At 37.9% G+C, this 23471-nt stretch overlaps 1 protein-coding gene across 6 annotated transcripts in view; it reads left to right on the top strand.

Moving 5' to 3' along the window:
- Positions 1-14359: 14359 nt before the first annotated feature.
- The window catches only part of CD36 (CD36 molecule), a 36160-nt gene continuing 27048 nt past the window's right edge, over positions 14360-23471 (top strand). For 2 of the 6 annotated variants that reach the window (XM_018910324.3, XM_018910321.3), the window contains exon 1: positions 15430-15609. The gene's annotated coding sequence lies outside the window, so the exon portion shown is untranslated. Of the gene's footprint in view, positions 14491-15429; positions 15637-19867; positions 19887-23471 lie in introns of those variants that run through there. The other 4 variants (XM_018910323.3, XM_018910320.3, XM_018910322.3 and 1 more) reach the window with 3 other exon arrangements.

Here is a 23471-nt window from a genome sequence, read left to right as displayed (position 1 = left end):
TTAAGCCATGCTGTATGCTTGCTGTACTCTCAATATTGGAATTATTATTTTTTAGCTTTGGAACTTAACTCCCATATTTGCTAAGAGCACAGGTGAAACAGTCATGTCAGCAGTGCACAGGATTTAAATGTTTTATCTGTTTAATCTAGCAGAAACTCTGGGATGATCCATAAGCATTCAAAGTATATTTTAAAACAGGCAGAGCAAAATAAGTTTTTATTGGTTATGATTTGCAATTTTGGGGGATCACAAATATTATAGTTTATGTATATGGGTAATAACAGATAACTAATAATGAAACAGAAAACAATTTACATAGTGTCTATGTCAAGCCAGTGAGTTTTTCTGACCCTCCTCAAAATATGATGGTTTTGTTTCTAAATATCAGTCAATTTTATGCAAAAATACTTTCGTCTCACAAAAGTCAAGACAAATTAGAATCATTGGCTCTGTTTCTGGAGGTGGAAGATTTTCAGTGGTTAAATATTGGTCCTTGATTTGTGCAACTTTTTTTTTTAAATTGTGTCTGAATGACAAAATTCATGAAACTTTATAGAAAAGTAATTCTATACAAGAGGTCTTAGGGATGCCACCTCCTTGGAAATTGTGACTCAGGTGATTACTGTGCTCTTCCAAGACTTCCAAGGCTTAAGCATTGCCTTTAAAAGTACCAGGTTGCAGGTTGCCATTTGTGTCTTTAGCTGTAGGCATTGGTGCGGTTTCTAAAACATGCCAAGGAAAAATCTCAGAAATTAAAACAAAACCAAAACCCCTCAACAAAACAATGGGGATTTTCACCACAGTCCTCCAAACAGCTGCATCAGGAATGCAGATTCTGCACCATTTGCAAGACAATGCTTTGAAGGAGTTGAAGGTCCAGAGCATGCAGCCTGGGCAGTGTGGAATATTTGGTCCACACCCTGCAATTCAGGATTAGGGAGCATTGTGCTAATTAAAGAATATTTTGTGCAAACGTGATGCAACCAACATTTGTGCAAACTGGGAACATTTACGGGTTTTTTCTTAAGGACTAATTGTAGTAGGTACTTATTTTTAATTAGTGGGATTACACTGCATTTTCTTTTCTTTTGTTTTTAACTGTTATTATTAAATGTTGTAAGAACCATTTAGGTCATGCACGTTTTAAGAGAATAAAGAGGATCTTGTGTTCCATGTCTGTGAAGGGAAAGAGATACTTTCAGCAATGAAGTAAATGAAATGGAAGATTCTAAAAAAGAATATTATGATGAGGCTTTTCCCCTTGGTGAAGGCACAGAGTAAGAGCCCTGGCCTCACTGCCAGCAGTTACAATATCTCATCCTTGCCTACACATACAGCACTCCCTCTTTGCTCTGGTCCCAGTCACTCTGCATGTTATAGCTACACATACATTTATACTCAGTGCTAGTGTGAACTAGAAAATTACACCCAAGAGGTTTTGGGAAACAAATTTACTTATTTAGTAGATTCAGTGAGATTTAAAGGGTAGTCAGTTCAGCCTCCCATTGGACTGTATAGAAAGCAGAAGACTAATTTCCCATGATCTGAATTGTTTCTCCTGACTTTCTCTTTTTGAGTGAAGAGGGAGATAAATTTAGCTGAGCTAGAGATACTTTAGGTACCTTTAACCAGTATTTAGACACTACAAGCATCTTAAAAAATGCCATTCACCTAATTCTAGGACTCTGTTGATGCTACAAAATAAAAAGTGAGGAATGTTGAGGCTGAGCAGCATTGATTCTCCTATATCCAGCGTGCTGCAGTTGATTGGAGTGGTTCAAAATGGTCAAGGCACTGTGAAGTGCTACACATGGACAGTCAGTGCTCACACTCAGAACAAGCCAGGTTAGCCCTGCTTCTCTAAATAGACACACAGGCTGTCAGTGAACATACTGAAAGCTGCTGAGATATAACGTGGAGCCATGCTTGGTGGATCAGGGAGGAAAAAACCATCAACACCTTGATCCTTTCAGCGTCCCCTGAGCAGCATTATGGTAAAAGATCTGTCATTCAGAGGTAGGTGGGGAAATGTGAATTGATTCAAATATTGAAATGGGGGTGATCTGTCCAGCAATCCCACTTAGGAGGAACTCCCCATGGAGGAATCCATCTCCTTAGCTGAGTTCATAGCTAAACATCCTGAGATGAATGAGGACTGTATCCAACATATCAACCCTTCCTTTGCTTCTCCTCTCTGAGTAAGTTATGCAGCTGTTCCCTTGTTTGTGCTTTGTATGAAGGACACATAGTTCACACTAGGAACTATGTGAGATGTTAAAAATTATTTCAAAGTCTTGCAACACTTAGGGAAGTTATGAAGGTATGGAGTTAAGTAACTTGAAAGTGACAATTGAGAAATCAGTGGAAATCTGGAGCTTAGGAAGCCTCTCCTACAACTGAGCTAATTTTGTACCTTCTTATGTACCTCACACTGTCACTCCCTTCTTTAGTGCTTCTTTCCCTCTTTGATTCTTCTGATGGCTATTTGACACTTCTGGGATCAGATTAAGAATCAGAGTATTGGGCAACAGGTAGCACAAAGGGAAGAGGATGACAAGTGGGAGATGTTCTAGTGGGAAAGGCCCAGAGGATTTTTACACAACCAGGGTCTGAAGGAGCTTCTAGTGATCCTATCACCACACTGCATTTTTAATGTCAGTGCTGTGTTATCTGCACTCTTCATTCCAAGGCTTGATAGCTCAGTCAATTATCTTGGTCAGAAATCCTGCAATCTTTCTTTTTTTTTTGGGGGGGGGTGGGGGGAATTAAAACTAAGGGAAGCTTGACTGTGGGAACTCAGTGATTTGCTGAGGTCAGTGTGAGAAAGTAACAAAATACCCTACCAGCAAGGAGACAAAGAGGACAAGGGGACTAGTACTGCAATACAAAAGAGGATATGGAAAAATATTAGAAAAACATGCTATTGAGCAGAAAATAAGAACTACCTTGGAGAAACACAGATTTCTTTGTAGAAAGAAATCTGAAAGCTCAGATTTCAGGGCTGATAGAAAAGGCAATATGAATGGTTATTAGTAAGAGACAAAACTAATAGCTGAGTATAGGAAGAGAACTATTAGTTGCATAGAAGAGGGATCTATTTTAAATTAATGATATTTTTACTACCAAAGGCTTAAATAAGAGTAGAAAATAGAACAATAGATTGGAAAATAAATTACTGGAAGTTGTTTGTAAATATTAATGATTGTTGGAATGCTGCCAGAATATTTTCTGAATGCCTCACTCTTTATTGTATGATTTTTTTCTCTTCCCCTTCTAAGAAAGTCTAAATAGGAAGTAAAATGTAAAATTGAAAAAAGCCACACTCTCAGAGCTTCAAGATTGTTGGCTTATTATCAATGTGTGTCCCTTAAAAAAAGAAAAAACAAGCTGTAAAAGTGACAAAAATTATTCCACTATTACGATACTCCTGCGGCTTGTTTATTAATTCAAATTAAAATAGATATTCAAACAAGGAGGATACTCAACTTCATTCAACTGAGTGCATGAAGAAACTCTTTGTGACTCCTTTAATTAATCCACTCAGTTTGAATATCTGTGACACAATCTCTGGGGATAGAGATTCCTTATTCACTACATGCATGATCAGATGTTCACCTACACAACAAATCCATGTCAGAGTGCCAAACAGCTAGCAGCAATAAGAACATCTGCATACAATACCTATCCTGACAAATATTTGCATCTCACAATTTTGGCTAGTCAAACTACTCTTCAGACTGCCCAAAAGTGAAATGAGTTGAAATAATAAAAAAATATATACCTGCAGAAGAAATAAATTGTCTGCAGTGGAACAAGTGAGCAAAAGGGACAAAGCATTTCTAAAGGTCATCTTGCTATTAACTGTCTCCTCTCTACCCCTAGAACCTGTTCCCCAGAACCACGTCACTTCATTCAAAATAGCCAAAAGAGGAGCAGAACTGAGAAACAGAAACTCATTTTGTTCAGCTTAATTTCAGAGGTCAGAATCAGACAGATTCCTTAGTACTACATGAAATTACTAGTTTTCATAAGAATGTAAAAATTAAAGAATGACATCAAACAAAAAAAAACCTGATTACTTCTTACTTCTACTTGAGGTCTGATGCCCATCTTTTGTACAGTTCTTTGTTATTTAGAGATTTTCCTTCTTTTGCTTTTCCACTTTAGTTTCTTCAACAGTATTTGGTGGATGGCTAATTTGAACAATTTGTTCAAATCGAAGTAACTGACATGCAGGTTGCCCATCCCCACTCTTGCTTGCTTCTTCAAAGAAAACTCTGAGGCATGACTTTCCTTGACAAAAGGGATGCATTTATTATTTTTTCCCCGAGACTTACCTATTTCCTTGAGTTATGTCAGAACAGAGTCCAGAACCACCTCTCAGCTTCAAATTATCACAGAGATTTTCTGGGTGCTAAGACTGATTTCAGACTATGGGGTTAATGCTTGCATGTGGACCTGGAAGACTGGATATTTAAAAACATGGTCATACTTCTAAAAATTTCTAAATATTTAACTATGGAAATACAGTTCTTCTCTACTTTAGCTACTTAAATTTTAGGGGAGAAATTAAGAAACGTAAGTGGTCTGAGAAGCAGTTCCTCAGATTCTCATATAGGACCAGATTATAAAAATATGTTGATGTTTCCAGGCTCCAGAACAGGCTGTAGGAGTGGAATTCATTATGCTGGCATTTCCACCTTTAGTGGATAGGATGAACCCAAGCACAGCTCATGGGTGATGCACCCTTGGCAAAATGCTTTCATTTTGTGCAGGAGTCTGTGGCTAGGAATGCAGAGCCAGGGGCTGGAGAGCAGGGCTCACATTCTCTCCCATCCAGTCTCATTTCACTCCTCTGCTGTTCAAAGCACCACACAGAGGAACAGCAGACAGGAAGACAGGACTTAACCATCACACATCCAACTCAAATTGCATTGTAAGACAAGAATCCAAGGTTTTAGGACAGCTTTAGTGAAGGACTTCACCTTGGCACAAGATGATGTGATTACCAACAGATTACTGACCATTTCTACCATCTTATCAATCCTTTTCTGCTTTCACATTGCTGTGAGATTCCTTCCTTATCAATTTTTGTGGAGCTCTTCTCCCCCAGTTCTCTGCTCAAAGCAGCCACCTTCTTTCACTGAAAAACCACTGAGCTGATGTGTAAAACTTGAGGGTTCTTTTATTTTTTTGTTTAGTTAAGGTTCTTTAAAGATCCATGCTTGTGTGTGCGTATTTTTCTAATAGTGTCGAAGCACAGTAGTTTCCCATTGAATTTGTTATATCTTGCTTTGTAACTGGGCCTCTCCTCTGCATATTTCTCTCTTTTTTTCCTCTCTTCCACCTGCAGCCAGCAGCACTTAATTATTGTTGAAATATATCCTAGATTGTCAGTGCTGCTCATGCAATTTGGTTGTTACTCATCTCCACCAGGGAACCTGGCAGACAGCACCAGCTAGAAGAGATCTGCTCAAAGATTCTAACTTCAGCACTAAGGTTATGATTTGCTTTCAGTACTTGATAAAATTACTAAATAATTTTTTATCACCTTTAAAAGTAGAACGATATTATCTTAATCCTCTATCTGAATAATTTGGACTGAGTTCTAAGCAAAGGATTAATCCTCTACCTGTTTTGATTTATTTCTAAGACCAGAGCTATAATAAAAAGGTGTTTTCTGCACTGCATTTTTAACACTCCATGTAAATCAGAATAAGCTAAAAGCTCTTCAGAATGAGGTGGAGTACTATAGGATGACATCTATGTGTCCTGCCTCTGATAAGGAATTTTTCATTTAATCATTTGTGATCATGTTTTTGCAGGCTATGTTTCAATTCAGACAGACTTTGAACACTTTTTATTGTATCCTCTCTCAGATAAATTCCTGGCACCAGAGAGAATTTCAGGACTTTGCCTTACAGTTGATTTCTTTATGCAAATAAAGTGAGGATGTGTGCAAGTGTATCCATTTGGTATGCTGACTGAATTGGAAAAATCCCAACCAGCTGCACTGAATGTTGGACTTACTATTGTAGATTGAAACTTCTATCCCAGCTAAAAAATAAAATCATTTTCTATACCGAAAGAAATAATTTTCTATTTCTTAAAAGGTAATTGCATTTATTGTACTAGTTTGAGCTATATAAACAGGGCTTGGATTTTGTTTTGTATAATTTAGCATAGAAATTGCAACTTAAATACCCCAGATAAAAAATTTAATTTCAGCAGTTGCCCAAAGTTGTTGCTGAAGTGAAAAAAAAACCACCTCTGCTTCTCTTTACCAATCACATCTGAACACATAATAACAGACTCTTCAACCATAGGTCATGTAACTGAGCTTCAGCTTTCTCCAAACATTAATAAAGTACACAGAATAGCAAAACAATCTAATTAAATCAGCTTTGATTCCTATCAGCTCAGCCTCACTTAATCCAGGGGTTTCTTCACAGCAGCTATCAGGAAATCAATCACAGGAAATCAATCACAGGAAATCAATCACAGGAAATCAATCAATCAATAAAGCAGGTGTGCTGAAGTGGGAGGCAAGGAAGGAAGGTCATCCTCTGCAGTCATCAGTCAGTTCTGCCCAACTTTTCTGTTTGGATGAAGACATGATTTGGGATTAGAGGGAAAATTACCAGTGTGGTAACCTTGGAGCAGAGCAAGATATTTAATACCATTAAGCAGTACAGATAAGCCTTATTTTAATTAAAAAACACAATAGGAAGCCTGAAAAAAGTGCTTGAAAAAAGTGTTTCATGTCATGAAAACAGATACTCTTGGAAGCTCTCATAATAGGGCAAAATTTAACCTCAAAATCCTGTTGATTGCCTTGTTCCTTAGCAAAAAAATCCAGGATTTACAATGAAAACCTACATGAATCTATTTATCATACATGAATGCATTCATGTATTTATCATACATGAATGCTCTTTTCAAGAGCCAGCAATCCATTGTATTGTCAGAAAAATTATTATGAACTGCCTTGTGGTAATACATCTATGCTCTTGCTTAATAAAGAATAATTAAATCCTTGTTGAAAGCAGATTTATTTCTATTAGAAGGGCTAATATACTACACTCTACTCCTCAACTACAACTAGTGTGTTTATAGATTTGTTTTTCCATTAAGCCTTCAGTTACTGTTGAATTACTCTTTTTAAATAGGCCAGTATTAAAACACCTGTGTGGTATGAAGTAATTACTGATTTGGGCAGCATTGTAAGTGACAGAATTTGTAATTACTAGATGGATGATGACACACCAAAATAGCAATGCATGAAACAAAGCAATTGAGAAATCCTCTCTTGGACTTGACCTCATCCTAATGAGGCATACAAGGTCATGCCTGTCAGATTCATGATTAAGGGGTGTCTTCCTTGTTTTGTTCTCCTACTCTTCTGTGCAGAGATACCCTAAGATTCTGGGGAATCACCTCAGGACATTTTCCTTGTAAGCAGTGGCAGCTTTTTCAATTAATTCACTTACTATTTTATTCAGATGCTTTTAAAAGAATAACTGGTTCCTTAGATACTACTGGTACAGCTGCATCTTCCAGAACATTTCTTTACCTTTTCTGTTAGATTAGTGCCTGGAAATCAGTGCAGGGTTAGAAGAATCAGAAATGTTAATACATTAAAACAATGCTGTTGATAGGACATTTCTTATAGCAATTTCCTGCATTTGTGTGTTTAGAAACTGTAGGAAAAGGAATTCATTTTCAAGGACATTCAGAAGTGGTGTCCAAATGTATTCTGAGTTTTAAAAAAAAAAGAGTTGAAACACAGAACCCACCACTGAAATGTAACAGATCATTAACAAAACCAAAAGAGGAAATCTGCCTCTCCTGGCACTTTTTGAAAGTCTTTAATCATGTATTTTAAGTAAAAATAGATGCCTTATTTGAAAACTCCTGAGACAGAATTGACTCTTGTAATTTCCTTTTCATTTCTTTACAAAAAATCTATAAAGATTGGGTTCCTTTCTGAGTATAGTTCTTAAATTACTACCAATGTGCCAGAATTAAGGAAAGAGAAAATATCTTTTAAAAATATTATATGCCCTCAAAAATTTTGTAGCAATGATGTATTCCAATATTTAAAATGCAGCCATTAGAATTATCAAAAAATTATGATAAATTTTGGCAAAAATTAGAAATTTTCAGCAGACACAAGCCCACCACAGCCCTTGGGAATAATAAATTAACCTTATTAGAATTAGGAGACTGTATTCATTGCAATTCTTTTTCTCCATTTTTTTTGTTATAGATCTACTAGTGGGAAACTTTTCCTCAATAAGGAAATCTGAGGTGCTCTTGCCAAAGCTTGACTCTACAATTTCAAGTCATACCATCCCCAATATTGTAAGCTTAACAAGGAAATGATGAGCCTGTTGGGTAATGCTGATTATGTAAGAGTCAGAGCCACCTGAAGTATTCCTGATGTTTTATTATTTCATGAGTCCACAATACTATTTTTTTTCCTTCCTATATTGGGATTGTATGGCAAGGTTTTGGTAGCCATGGGTGAAGGCTGCAAGTGTTGCTTCTCTGACAAGCTGTCAGAAGTTGTCCCTGTGTCTGGCACAGCCGCCTGAAGCTCCAAGAGGGACCTGTCACTGTCAGCTGGCCAAAGCCAAGCCCATCAGAGATGGTGGTACCATATCTGTGCAGCAGATGGGAGGGACAGCAGTGAGAATATGTGAGAGAGTAACTCTGCAGACACTGAGGTCAGTGCAGAATAGGGGTGAGGAGGTCCTCCAAATGTTGGAAAAAGATTTGCCTGCAGCCTGTGATGAAGACCATGGAGAGGCAGGATTTCCTTCTTCATGCTGGAGAAGTTCAGGAGGACTGTCTGCCATGGGAGGGATCCCATGCTGGAGCAGGGAAAGAGTGTGAGGAGTCCTTCTCTGGTAGTTTCTTTGGAGAGACAGCATGTGATGAACTGATCCCTTTCCATCCCCTGTGCTACTGAGGAGGAGGAGGAGGTAGAAGAGTTTGGAGTGGAGTCCAGAAGAAAGGTGTGTATAAGAAGTTGGTTTCAGATGTGTTAATTGCTTCTCATTATCCTACTCAGCCTAATTGGCAATAAAGCAAATCAATTTCTCTAAGATGAATCTATTTTACCTGTGACAGTAACAGGTGAATGATCTTTTCTTGTCCTTATCTCAAAGCATGAGTTTTCAATGCATTTTCTTCCCCTCTCCAATTGAGGAGGGGAGTGATAGAGCAACTTGGTTGGCACAGCATCCAGCTAGAGTCAACCTACCACATTTTTCTAGCTTTTTTTTTTTTTTTTTAGTTATTTTAAGCATCTCTTTTGAACCTTTACTTTTCTCCTACTTTCATTCCACAGCACACTCATGCTTGAGAGTTGTTAGTCAATTTGCTGTCAAGTCCCTTGAGGCTGTTCAGATAGTACTTCTCAAGTCTTGTTCTCCATTATTGACATCAGAGTTTCCTTTACCCTTTTACATACTCCTTGGATTTAAAAGTTGCCTCCCAGCTTTTCTACAATTAGGTATTGTTTATACGTGTCTGGAACAGAACAATTAAAAGTGAAAAGAGAAGCCAAGTATCTTTGGGCTACTGGCCTCTGAGTAGTCATTCTTGGCACTCATCTCAGAATGACTTGTGCAATGTCAAGCTCTGTCTCAGTCCCAATATGTTTCTTGCTCTTGTGTTCCTTCTCTCTGGCATAGCTGCTATTCTTCCCACAATTGCTGCCAGAGCCATTAGAGACCCAAAGTGCATGTGTGATTCCAAGTCCTCACAAAGTGCAAGAAGCATTCCTGTGACATTTCGTTCAGTATCTTCCTAACTTAACAGCAGTCGGTTTTTGTTACAACTGCTCAGGAGATCCTTGAGCACAAGATAAGTTTTCGGCCTTCACACCATATTCTGCATTCTGATCTTGATAATAATAAAAATATCAGTTGATTTTGACCACAAGTTTTTACTTAAGATCATTTCAGTTATTCATTAAAAAGACTGCATATGGCATAGAAAAAAAGGTTAATTATCTGTTTGAGTTTGAAAATGCTAAAAAAAAAAAAATGTTTATTCAGGACAAAAATAGATCAAATTTTTACCACTGCTCAATTCACAGGGGAACACTGCCTCAAGGAAGTAACAGCAGTCTAGGCATTTAAGCACCTTAATAAAGGATCCTTTATTTCAGAAGTGTAACCAGATTGGTGAGGCCAACAGCCTTTCTATAAAAGCTTAAGAGTTTTAAATAGTAAATTAATGAATTAAGGTATTAATGTTAATATATCCTCTGATGATAGACCTGGCCTGATGCTTTAGAACTCCCAAAGAGGTGCTCCCAGGAAGCTGTGCTGAAGAAAACTTGGGTTAAACTGGAAGACAATACATGTTCAAAATACATAAGGCATGTTCAGTCTTACATTTTCATCAGAAGGTGTTCTGCAGGCACAGCATTTTTGTTTGAAAAATACAAGTGAGAGGCCAAAGAAATGAAAGCTAAATAAAGTCCCCTGAGATGAAAAACAAATCTTAAGAATCTTTGCAGTAGGAGAGGAGCTAGGCACCTTGAATATTCTCTGGGAGCAATCCGGATGATTCTGGTGGAAAAAATTCTGAGTTATGTGGCTAAAAACCAGACAGAAAGTTTTCTTACTTATGTTTTAAGAGACAGCAGAGAACCATCCACCTGAGCAAACTAGATCAAAGGCATTTGGATTTTTGTTTGTTTTGGGTTTTTTAATGACTACAGCAATTGCTACTTGGCAAGACTAAAATAATCTAAAACAACTTTATTTTTCACTGTGTGAACACTGTATAAATAAACACAGTGCTCTCATTATTTAAGTAACCAGCAATTTCTTATTTTAAAAGTTTTTTGGAAAATTTAATTTCTCTGTTTTGAGGAACATGGAAATTTCAATTGCAAGGTATCTGATTTTTCAAAGGACAAACAGCAACCTTCTTAAATCAGCAATATAAATTTCAAGGCATCCCGTGCAGTTTGTGACTTCTGAGAATAACAATTTTCAGATTTATGTACATTAACATATTGCAGTGTTTGGTTTTCAGAAATAGAGCAGAACTGTTGTTTTCACACATGCTGAGGCTAAAACAATGCATGGAAATAAGCAGGCTTTATCTCTGAAAATTTAAAAACCATGGAGGTTCTGCTCTTCCACTGCCTTAGATTTATGTAACTTCGTTACTTCAATAATGTAAATACTTCTGGATTCCTGTGACCTGTTTCTTGGTCTGGCTTGAATGGCTCTGAGTATGTCCAGACTCAGTCAGAGGAAGGGACAAGAGCTGTCCCTGACTCCAGCTGTGTAGGCAGCAGGATGAGCTCAAAATCCTGCTCTGACACTTTGCTCTGTGCCACAGGAGTTTCCAGTCTCACCACCTCGACTTGGCACCGGCGTCCCCCAGGATCTGTGGGGACTCTTTGTGAACACCCAATTAATTACCCCAGTAAATCTGGCAGGGACAGGCTGTCTTTAAACAAGGAATACACCACTTGGGAGTTTCTAAGCTCAAACTGACTTTTAACTTTGGAGCATGTATAAAAGGTGTAACAGTGCATACATTTCTTTTTACATTTTTATTCATTACTTTGTTAGTCTCTCTGTTTACCTTAAGCAGGTAGAGCACTACTTCCAAGGCTCCAAACTTGATGAACTCTATAAAAATCTATTTGTCATGTCAGAGACTGACCCACTGAACTTTTCATGAACTATTTTGATTTTTCCCCTAGAAAAATAATATTGCTATCCCACTGTTTTACCTGAAGTATCAATTACTCACATAACATACAGCATAATGCTGTTGTAGTTTCTGAAAAGGAGTTTGACCTACCCAATATATCTCACTTTTTCATTTTATTAGAAATATGTTATGACCAATATAAATGTCAAATATTTGTTACTGTAATATTTCTTCATTAATATCTCTCATCATTGCATGGTCTGTCTAGGTTAGCATGCTCCTTGCTAAACCTTAATGGTGAACTAATTTATATCTTAGTCACTAATTGATTTTGACTCATAAATTTTTAATTTATGTGATGGCTCCATTATGTGTCTCTAAAACCACTTGACACAAACCACTGATTGGAATTCCATCTGCACTCTGCTGTACTCCATGAAGCTTAGGTTTCATGCACTGGAAGCAGAGAATGTTTGAAAAATTCTAATTTTTAATCAATTGTGTATTCAATTAATTTTTACTAATTGCAGCATGGTGGAATGATGAACATAAAAATAAGTGACACTAAAAACTTAATGAATTGGTTAGAATATGTCAATTTATGCTGTGATTATTTAATAAAGGGTCCTATGAGCTCTTTGAACTGTGATGAAATTCACCCAGGGACAATGTTCATAAGCTGCTTAAATTCTTGTCATTGTATCAAGTCTCCTTAACTACAGCCACTATTTCAGGACTAAACTCTTTTCAGAGAAATAAATCCCCAAATCAAATAAGTCTGAATTGCAAAATAAGGATTAGAACAAGTCAGAAAAAGCTTATATTATAATTTTGTTTCTGCTCCCTTCTAAGGCCTTGTGAGTTTGAGTAGGAGCTCTTTCTGAAATCATGAAATTTCTTTAAAACTTTGGGTTCCCTCGATACACACCCAGTATACAACGAGAATTAAACATGAAGTATGGAAGTGGCATTTAAGGAGGGATAGCTGTAAAAGTGGGAGTCTGTTCATGGATGGATTTGATCCTAAGACAGGGAACATTACCTAGAAATGCAGTAGCCACATCAAAAAGATCTGTAGCACCTGAGAAAGCACCTTGCTTTAGTCAGTACACCCAGCATGGCAGCATGCCAAAGAATTGGCTCTGTATTCCTGCTGTGCTCTTCCGGTGAGGAACCTGGATGGTATGAAAAGCATGGCTCTGAGAGGAGTCACAACACCATTTCAAAGGCAGGCACACAACCTTCCAACCACATGCATTTCACTGAGGCACACGTGGAATTTTCCAAGGAAAAAGGTAGCATTTTGCAGGGTGCTTGCATGGTGGAAAATGGCAATAGGCAAGGTTGCAAGAGGCAAAAAAAAGCTCAGCTTGCCACTAAGCTTCAGGTAGATTCTTTGAAATTGAAACAAGGCACCAGCATGTGTGTTCATGTGAACATGAAAGCGTGTGTAACATACTTAGTTGGTCAAAAATAGAATATTAATGACCTCACAGAGGGGGGCTTTCACATTTTACTAGGTCAAAGGAAAGTAAATAATCCACAGGAAAATATGCCCTCACGTTTACTATTCAAGAAAATATCTCCTCACAAGCCTCACCAGCTCATGACTCAACATATGCCTGTCATACCAAGACAAAAAATTCTTCTTATTACATGCAGATGATGAATCAAAATACCAGGATCTGCTGGGTCTAAGTGTCTTTTAGTAGGTTTTTCATAAAACCAGTGGATGGAAGCTGTCTGCCACGAATGTTGTTGGGAAGCTGTGAAAAACCATCCCCACTGCAGTTGTTTCTGTCTCTTTTAAGGAGATCCATACATGTTACTGGAATGTGCACACTTTATTTAGGCATGTGTGCATTAGAACCCAGGGCACATTAAACTGTAGTCAGAGGCATCAGAGATCTCCTTAGAGATATCATCTGATAGGTATCCATGTGTCCCCTGGGCACACAGACTTTGGAAAATACAATGTTCAGTAAAACCTAGAATGTGTAAGTGCTGGTAAAACAATCCCACATGCAGTAGTACAGCAGGAAAAAGAGCTTCCTCACTGCATGAATGTGCAATGCTGAAATGAGCACACAAGACTTTTAGAGATACTGTTCTAATTTGGTAAAGATTTATCCTCTGAGAAGAGGTGGGTAGACAGCCTGGTAGTAAGATTTGGGGAAAGGAAGAGAACTCTGAGCTAGAATTTCAGAATGAGAAAAGGAGTTATGAGAGACAGACAGGCAAAAAACTAACCAGAAAAACACTAATAGAGCAGAGTGCAGCATGGATGAAATAGTTTCCAGAAACTGGAGGGACTAAGCATTTATGTGTCTGCAATCCTATGGCTGCTGCTACCCAGAAAGTCTTGGGAGTGTCCTGCTGAATCCTCTCCAATACCATTTTGAGAATCTGATAAGTGACTATTGTTACTTTTTGCCTAAAACAGAGAAGCCTGAGTATAATTATACAGAGGGTGTGTGCTTTGCCACAAGCATGCCTGGGGTGTTTCATGTTGTGACGACATGTTTACAATTCTGTAATCTTTATCCTATATAATTTTAAGGATTTTTTTTTTTTTTAATGCTAAACACTAACGAGTGCTCTGACTTCTCAAATCATAAGAAAGAAATGAATGATACATCCCATTTCCTTTCTAGCTGTTGTGGGTTGGAAGGGAGGGCACGGCACTGGTTTTGGTAGCCCAGTATGCCTCCTTTGCCACTGAACCTGCCTGGCACTGAATTCAGAAAACTCTGAGCTTTTCCCAGCCCCATCTCAAATCCTCTCCCAGTTCTGGTGCAGGTAAGAGTGGGATCTTTTCTTTTCTTTTCTTTTCTTTTCTTTCTTTTCTGTTCTTGTCTTTGTCTTTCTTTTCTGTAGTTTCTTTTCTTTCTTTTCTTTGCTTTCTGTGTAGTTGCTTTGAGGTGCTGGTAGTTCTGATGTTGTCGGGTCTTGGCGTGGGTGGAGGGTGCGGTTGTGGGCGGATGTCTTGCGTGTATCTTAGAGGATTTCGTCTGTATCTTCTCTAGTCTCTTTGCTCGTCTATAGGAGCTGCTCTATCGTTGACGTGCTATTGAGTATCTTCTCTTCTCTTATCTTCTCTTCTCTTCTCTCTCTCTTCTCTTCTTTCTCTTCTCTTCTTTTTTCTCTTTTTTCTTTTTTTCTTTTTTCTTTTTTCTTTTTCTTTTTTTTCTTCCTCTTCTTCTCCTTTTACCTGTATGGCTGAAGCTACTCAGTGTTCATTTTCTTAGAAGTGGGAGGACTTCAGAAAATGTTAAATGGCAGCTGGGGAGAAAATACATAATGGGTAGAAATACTGTGGGCTTTGCTCTTCTGAGGCTTTAGGAAGGAACACAAACAATAATAGAGTATTAAGTTACTAAACTGAAATTATTATTTATAACTAGCTTTTCCAGATAAGACTTCTCTGTGTACCAAAGAGCACTGATAAATATGGTTTTCATTTGCAACCAGCCTTTTGATTAACTGATGGTGTGAGAAGTTTAAATACCAGAACTTTATACAGAGGAAGATGAAGAGAAATAGAAGAAAAAAAAAAAAAGTATCAAGGGAGATTGGGGAAATATAAATGTTAATGACAAGGAACAAGGACAGAATTTATAGAAAGCAGTAAATTCTGGAAGAGCAGGGAAAAAACCTAAGGGGTAATCCAAGGAGGGAGGAGACAAAGTAGGGGAGATGCTTGTTGGAGGAGTGACTGCTGAGATGATAGGGTGGAAGGGGAGAGACAGATAGAGCTGAAGGTGGGAGGAGGTTCTCAGAGAAGGAAAAGGGGGTAAAGGAAGCACATGTAGAAAGGAAGGCAGAAGTCTGGCAAGAAGCTGGAGGCTGCAGCTGTGAAAGGCACACAGGAAGCAATCAACCTGGCAAGCAAGCAAGCAAGCACCCAGAAGATCAAAGGTAGAACAGCATTTACAGCATAAGAGGGTAGGCCAGATAATATCCAGATTAATGCAAATTTCAGGAATGTTTTTTAATTCTTAACTTTTCCTTGTCACTTGATTTCTGTCTAACTTCAGAGAAGCAGAATTTTCATTGGTTAAGAGGTTTATGCCATGGAGTGGCCCTTGAGTTAGTGCATATGAAGTTTTATAGCCCAGTCATACTGACTCATCTCCAGGTTCCTGATAATCCTCTGAGACAGCAATTATCTTAAATATGACTTGGCAGACAGGCTGGTAACTGTTGCTATTTGCTGTGACTTTCTGCAAGGATGTCCTCGATAGGCTGCTCAAATAAAAAATAATACCACCTTTAATTATTAATCATTTAATAATTTTAGAAAAGTATCAGCACTGGTATGATAAAAGGATTTAGCAAAGAACCAAAAGACAGGCAGAGGAGGTAATAGCCCTGCCCCTTGGCTCAGATGTTTATTTAGACAACCCAGTTCTGAAGCAAAGCCTGTGGAACTATTATAGAGTCCCATGAATTTGAACAGCTGTACTCACAGCTGGGATCCCTCATCCTGACCTGTCTCTGTGCTTGGTGTAAATAAACATAATAAACCCAAATCTGAAGAATTATCTCTAATATGACAAGTATTATCCTGCTTCCAGTACTTAGTGGGGATTAAAGGGGATTATACTGTGTTTGCAGAGTTACTGCAAAGTCAATGAAATTTGTTCTGGATTGGCAACAGGACCTGATACATTGCTTCCAAATTCTGGGCTGTGGCAGAGGCTGAGGGGACCAAAGGCAAGGGCTGCTCCTGAAAGGATTTCTTTGAACTGGTCTTCCTTGTGAAACACAAGTGTTGAGAGGGTATTATCTTGAGCTAGAGGTTTCATAATTCCTTATCACTTGAGTCAGTTTACCTACAAGGGAGTTTAAAAGGTCTGTGCAACTTTCTGTTAGTGGCTGATACAAGATCAGCTGAGTGGCACTGGGCAGCAGAGCTGCAACTCTAATTTTCTGTATATGAGGAGGTAAATTTGCAGGCTCTTCTGCACCTCTGCAGTTCCTTGTAGCAAAAGTTGTGGGAGCAGCTCTCCCTCCATACAGGTATGTGACCCTGCTCCTGGGCTAGGGGCAGATTCTGAGCACACAGCTGGGTGTTGTATAAACTTCTTGTAAGTGTAATATTGCATCCTAAAACTTGCAAAATGCTCCTATCTGCTACTTGTTGAAAGCAAAGAGAGATGTTATTCAGCCTCTGTTTCTTGAGTCTTTATAAACCCAGGAAAAGTCAATTCACTAGAATTTATAAAGACTAAATATACTGGTAATCAAATTATTTCACTTGCATATCTTGATAATAATGTGTATATTGCTAATATTTCATTGTACATTGCAATTAGAAATACATATAATGAAACTTTAACTGCAAAAAATGTAGTAATAATTTGCCTGTTAATCATTATCTTGTATATGAAAGTCTATTATGTAAGCAACTAAATACATATGTTAGAAAAATATGAGCAGAGATATCAAGTTTGTGGCTGTAAAAATTTAATAACTGTGATATAAAAGAATATATGAAAGATAATTATTAATTATTACATGTAATTATTAATGAAATAAAATTATTAATTATTATATTCATTACTGATTAATGATGGGAGTGGTATCATTATTAATTAGAGGGGAAAAGCATATATATGCCTTTCTGTGTAGTTTTAAAACAATAATTTATGTGCATATATAAAAATATATAATGTATAATAAATATGCTGAAGTAATATAAGTTAATTTATATATGGAAGTACTGAGATCAACCCAATAAATATACCATAATCATATGCTACTTTAATGATTTAGTTTCTTGACAATTGACACAATAGCTGTAATTGCTCAGTGATTTTTTTTTAACTTGGCCAAAATATCCTATTCATAAAAAATATGTAGTCTGTAGTTGCTTAGTTTGTTTGGGTTTTTTTCTGTCCTCAAGTGAGACTTCAGAAGCCTGTATATAATTGGCACAACCAGGAAAATGATCAGAAATGCAAGGGGTTTGGGTTAAATTACTGTATTTTGCAACTGCTCTTTTTTTTTCCCCCCGTAACTGATAATTATACGCATATTTCTGTAACATGCTTTCATCTGAAAGAATAATTTCATATCTTGGAACTGAAAATTACATGATCTGAGAAGTTCAGGGTATCTATTAGTTCCCTCATTATTTTACTGCTAGTGCACAGAAATTGCTGCTAGCACTTACTCTACTGTTCTGCTCTTCATAGCATTAATATTTCTCAATACACCATGATATTACACAATTTTTCATAATCTCTTTAGATCTTCAGCTGATGCCAAGGGATCTCCTGTGGCAAGGGTAATTTTATTTTTCAGTGTTGGAGGTTTTGGTTTTTGTCTGTGTGTGAATTACATATGATTCTTTTATTGAGGTAATTAAATATCTTCTCAATAAAAATATGAAGAAAAGGGAAAAAACAATCCTTTTTTGGATCACAAGAACTTTTTCTCAATTCCAACCACCGATTCTGATTCCCTAAGTGGAGTTGGCAGCTGCCTCAGGGGTAGCTTCACTAAAACTTTTTTCTCCTGCTGGTCTGATGGGAGCAAGGCATTCCCCAGCAGCAGGCTGATGGTTTGGCTTTGGAGTTTGAGGCTGGACTGAAGGCCCAGGGCAGATATTCTCTACGTTGTTCAGACCAAGGACACGTCTCCAGGTCTGGAGCATGTAAACTGAAAGATAAGGGTGTCAGTCATTTAACAGGTCTTCAGCACTTGAGAAGTCACCAAGAAGTTGACCTTAAACTTAGATCTTCTCAAGTGGAAAAAATCTCCTGTACATATGTTGTTCCTTATTATTACAGAGACAAAATTACAGTGTAGCTGGTAGGCAAAAATTAACATAAGGACTATGCAGTCATTCTTCAAAACCACTGGCATTGTCTGGGATGATTCACTATGGTGACTGTTTCTCAACCAGGTATTGCAAGAGTGAAAGATTTTAGAATTACTCCATTATTCTGTGACTTCTGATCTAAGCAGAAGAGTTTTGCAAGAAGTGGAATATATCCAAGTAGGGACAAGATTTATTAAATTTCTCCTGACTTTCAGAAGATGTTTGCTTTAAAATTTTTGCCTCCTGCCATTGGAGCCTCCTCTCTGTGCCCTCCCTGTGATGTCTAAGACAATTTTTTTTTTCTCAGTAGCATTACCTTATTACATTTCAGGGCCTGACCCCCTTCAAATGTCATAGACCCAGGGGAGTAACAAAGATTGGGAGGAAGGATCTGCTATTGCAGGGCACCAGGCCGTCCAAGATAAGAAGCCAGCTCAGCACAAGCCAGAAATAGTCAAATACTTAGCACTGAATATATCAGATAAGCAGAACATATAAAAATTAACAGCATATAAAGAGTACTTATCATTTTTACTTAGGGTGATAGTGGATTTATTTTGTGGATTCACTTTGTGGATTCACCACACAATACCCATCTTTGTGCAAATGTGAAATAACAAAGCCCTTGGCTCTGTGTGGGATTGGCTCACTGCACATTGGGTGATGAATTAGAATTTTTGGGGCAACACTTCGGTTTCAATAGCATTAATTGACCAACCCCTTTCAGTAAGATATTTTCATAGCCCTTCGCTGTTCCAGACTCACAACAAGATTATGTTATAATATTACAGTTTCTCTATTGGATTGTGTTTTGCTAAGTTTCCTCCTATCTGTATTCTGAGTTATTCTCACATGAACCCACAGGACTGAATGAATCAGTCTGGTCTATCCCTGCTGCTCTTGGGATTTTTTAACCTAATCCCCCTGCTAGAATCACTTGAAAACAAATTTTAAAAGTGATTTTGAGGACTGAGAAAGGCAGCAGCTTATGCATGCCACAATCAGTGAAGAAGAGCCCAAAATGCAATATATCTAGGGCAAAAACCTGAAGCAATTGCTGGGTTTTCCATCACCCATTTTCCCCTTAAAGAGCTTCATTGCAGTTTGACAGAGGAATCCATCAGTGGCAGGAGCCAAATATATCACACTGTTTCCACTGTACTGCTGCCAAGCTGGCCTGAGCCACTGGTATTTTAGGATGTTTTTCCATATCGTCAGGACACATTGGGAACCACAAGGGACAGCACCTTAGGACCTAACACTTAACAGAGCTGGGAAAGCTACGGCTGGGAGTCTCTGGTGGGTAATGAAGGAGCTACACAGCAGTGTGATAAGAGTTTTCCAAACTCTTGTGAGGAGAAATAAGGTATTAATGCATGTTGGGGAGGATATATTTTTCAGGAGGTTGAATAATGCTTGATATGAGTGGCTGGAGTATGACTCAGGGCATGCACTGGCAATCCTTGAAGGCCAACACACCTGCAGAAAAACCTGTGATGTGGGCCGAGCAAAAAAAGTGTAATCCCATGTCTGCAGTCTTTGTCCATTAACTTTCCGTTAATGCCAGCTGGTAAATATTTTGAGCTCTTCTTCTTGAATTTTCGATGTTTTTTTCATAATCTGTATGCATTTACCAGAACCTTGTACAACTGTTTTGGTGCCATGAGTATGGTGCACTGATGTGGAGAGGAAATTAAAGACCTCTTTGGGGACTTGGGGTGGAATTGTTCTAACATCATCATTCTAATCATTAGATTAAGCCCATTGTTTAGATGCTTTGCAGTTAAAGGGGAAACATCAGTACCTCTAGAAGATATGAACTCCCTGGAACTGTTGAAAAATAAGTAGCTCTAGCACTTTGTGATATGGTTAAGTGAACATGGTGGTACTTGGTCAAAGGTTGGAGATCTTTTCCAACACTAAGGATTGTATGATTCTATGGTTCTGTATAGTCTTGTCTAAGAAGAGATTTAAAGTACTTGAGATGAGCTATGTTCACTCATCTCTAGCGAGAGGAAAAGAAATCAATTTGTCTCTGGGTGCCTGATTTTAGCTGGATAAGTTTATCAGTAACAAATATTTGTAGCTAACTTAAACAAGAAAAAACATAGTATGAAACTATGCCTTTCTTTTATTTTAGAGCAGTATAGATAAGATAGTAAAAGGAAAACTGCAACAACTAAGATATCTTTGCTCTTCCTTCTTTTATGTGATGTGACCTGACCTATAAAACTCTGTTCTATCCTGGGGCTTTTGGAAAATCGGGTCATACAAAATAGCAGACACCATGAGAACAGATGAGACAGAAATAGTGAATACGGAATTTGGGAATGATATTAGTTCTGTACTATTATTTCACAATTTGTGTGTTCTATATTCATGTTCTTCGTGTGCAATACCTGAAGGTAGGCCATGCTCACCCTGGATGGCTCTTGTGAAGTGGAAGTGCAGTGAATTGTTGAAGCTGCTCTGAGTGGATAGCTCAGGGATTGCTTCTCGTGCACTATGTGATGATGGGATACACAGGAGGTTTTAATTCCCTTAGGAAATCAATTATCTTTCATGAATACAAAATATCTCTCCCTATAAAGTAATACCTCATAGTGTCTCCAGTACACAGAGAGAGGCAGAAGTCTCACCCAGCTGTGGCATATTGCATATTTTCTTTTTTCTTCTCCAGGTGATTCATTTTCATAACTCTCATTCTCAGTAGAACTAAGGGCACATGGGTGAACACGAATGTGTTGAATCAGAAAGAGCCTATTTGGGGACAAAAGCCATTGGGGTTTTTTTTTTTTTTTTTTTTTTTTTTTTTTGTGTGTGTGTGTGTGTATATGCTTTGTTTTCTTTTGAGGGGAGCAGGTTTAATGATTTAATCTTTCACTATTGAGCAAGGTACAACCCTTCCTGTGGGACTTTTACACTTCCTGTGAAGAAGCCAGAGGGCCACTGAGTGGTGACAGCAGGATTTTCAGTAGAGACAATAGAAGCCACATAAAATGATGCTAATAGAATAACCTGGATAAACAATAATTTTGTGCTTTAACTTGCCATGGAAAGCAGGTTAATATAATTTGTCTCAAAATCAGGGAGGGTACCCAAAAGCTTATAGAAAAACATGTTTCAGATACTGAGAATTGCAGTTTTATCTTTTGCCCCAGGGGTTGGCCTTTTACCTAACAACTACAAAGTAGATTTAGTTGGGTGTTTTTTAACAGTTAATGTCCTTAAAAAATTCAGAGGGTGCAGAAGTAGAGACAGGACTTTCTTGGAGCTAATTTGCTTCCCAACATCATCTAATATATGTTAACATTTCCACATCTGAAAAAGAATTAATGTTAGCCCTAGTTTTTATAAGCTTCATGATGGGCAGTTGAAGAAAAATTCTGAGTGTAATTACTGGGAAACACAGGAATATACTGTGCTATGCTGTACAGCAAAGAATTCCTACAGGAATGTGGGAATGTTTATGTAATCATCTTGAAAATTCAAATTGTACGTACCATAAAGGTATGTCTGATAGAATGGATCTTCATATTAAAAAAAAAAAAAAAAAAGAAGAAAAGGAAGAAAAGGGAAACATAACCTGTTTAGGAATCTGAAAGCATATAGGAAGCACCCCAAATAAAGTGTTTTCCAAAGGGCCCACTATGAGATATGTATAAAAGCCATGAACAGCCCTCATCTCTTCAGCATTTTCTTGTCAGTAATACATTTAACCCAGAAAATGCATGTGGTCTTCATTTGGAAATAACAGCAGCACTTCCCATTTTCTGCTTCCTGGAGTTCTCTGTGTCTTCATGAGGCACATGAGTGTCATTTACTCTGTTTCTCCTTTTTGACAACTTTTCCTTGTGGGACAGTTTGTCAGTGGTTGCACCTCTGGGGACTCTCATGAAGTACACAACTGCTTGTTTTTGTGTCCTCCTGCTGTTGCTGTGTGTCTCTACTCTCTCCTCTGCAACCTCTGAACTCTGATATGAAGTCAGAGGGCACAGGACCATTAAGTACTAATGGTTTGTTTTGGTTTGTTTTAGTTTGTTTTTAAGAAACAGAAATTACTGACATCCAAAAGTTTACAGCTTCTCTCTCAGATTCCTGTCCTTTTAGCTTGTTTCTGCAGTTGAACCAGGCAGTCCTCATTTCACTGCCAAGCCCTGCTGCTGGAACAGATTTTGCTTATGCAGGATAATGATAGGATATTGTAAATCATAAAATTAGGTGGTACAGCTCAGCATGCATGTGCTGAAAACTGAACACCATTACATCGAAAGTGGCAGATTCCAACAAAAACCCCAGATGATTTCCTCATGAAGGGTGCACACTGACTCCCACATGCTGCAAAGAGAGAAAATGAGCATTGCAGGGAACCTCTCCACAGGCAGCATTGAAGGAGGATCCCAAACAAGAACATCCTCAGGAGACCATCCAAGGAGGACATGTACAATAGAAACAATTAGTAAAAATAAAAGTAGCTCATGGCAAGCACAGTGTGGAGGACTGATGAACTTTCAGCAGTCCCTCTTTAATTAAAAAATAGAGGAAAACAAAATTTCTACACTTTTCAAGGATGAGAAGCTGGAGTTATTCAGGGTCACAGGCTTGCTCTGGCAACCAGCCTTGTACTGAAAACTGCACAAAAAGTTGTTTTCAAATGACCAGGCTCACTCTCAGTCTTGCCTTCACTACTAGGAGGTAAAAACCTCAAATTTATTAATTTTCATCCACCTGAGATTTAATTAGCAGAAATAGATTAGAAAAAGGCAGATTTTCTCACAAAAGCTAAGCTTCCAAGTAGAGCAACATAAAATAACAGAACAGTAGTCAGTCAAAACAGATAGAAAATACTAAGCCTGTGACCTGCAAACTATTCAGCGCTGTACCATGAGTCTGGACCTAAGAATCTATTTTTAGAAATATTTATTCTCTCTCATAATTAAGGCAAATGAAA

Source organism: Serinus canaria, chromosome 1A, assembly GCF_022539315.1.
Source record: "Serinus canaria isolate serCan28SL12 chromosome 1A, serCan2020, whole genome shotgun sequence".
NCBI classification, from domain to species: domain Eukaryota; kingdom Metazoa; phylum Chordata; class Aves; order Passeriformes; family Fringillidae; genus Serinus; species Serinus canaria.
Note: the sequence above shows the minus strand (reverse complement) of the source record. Positions and strands in the feature narration are given on the sequence as shown.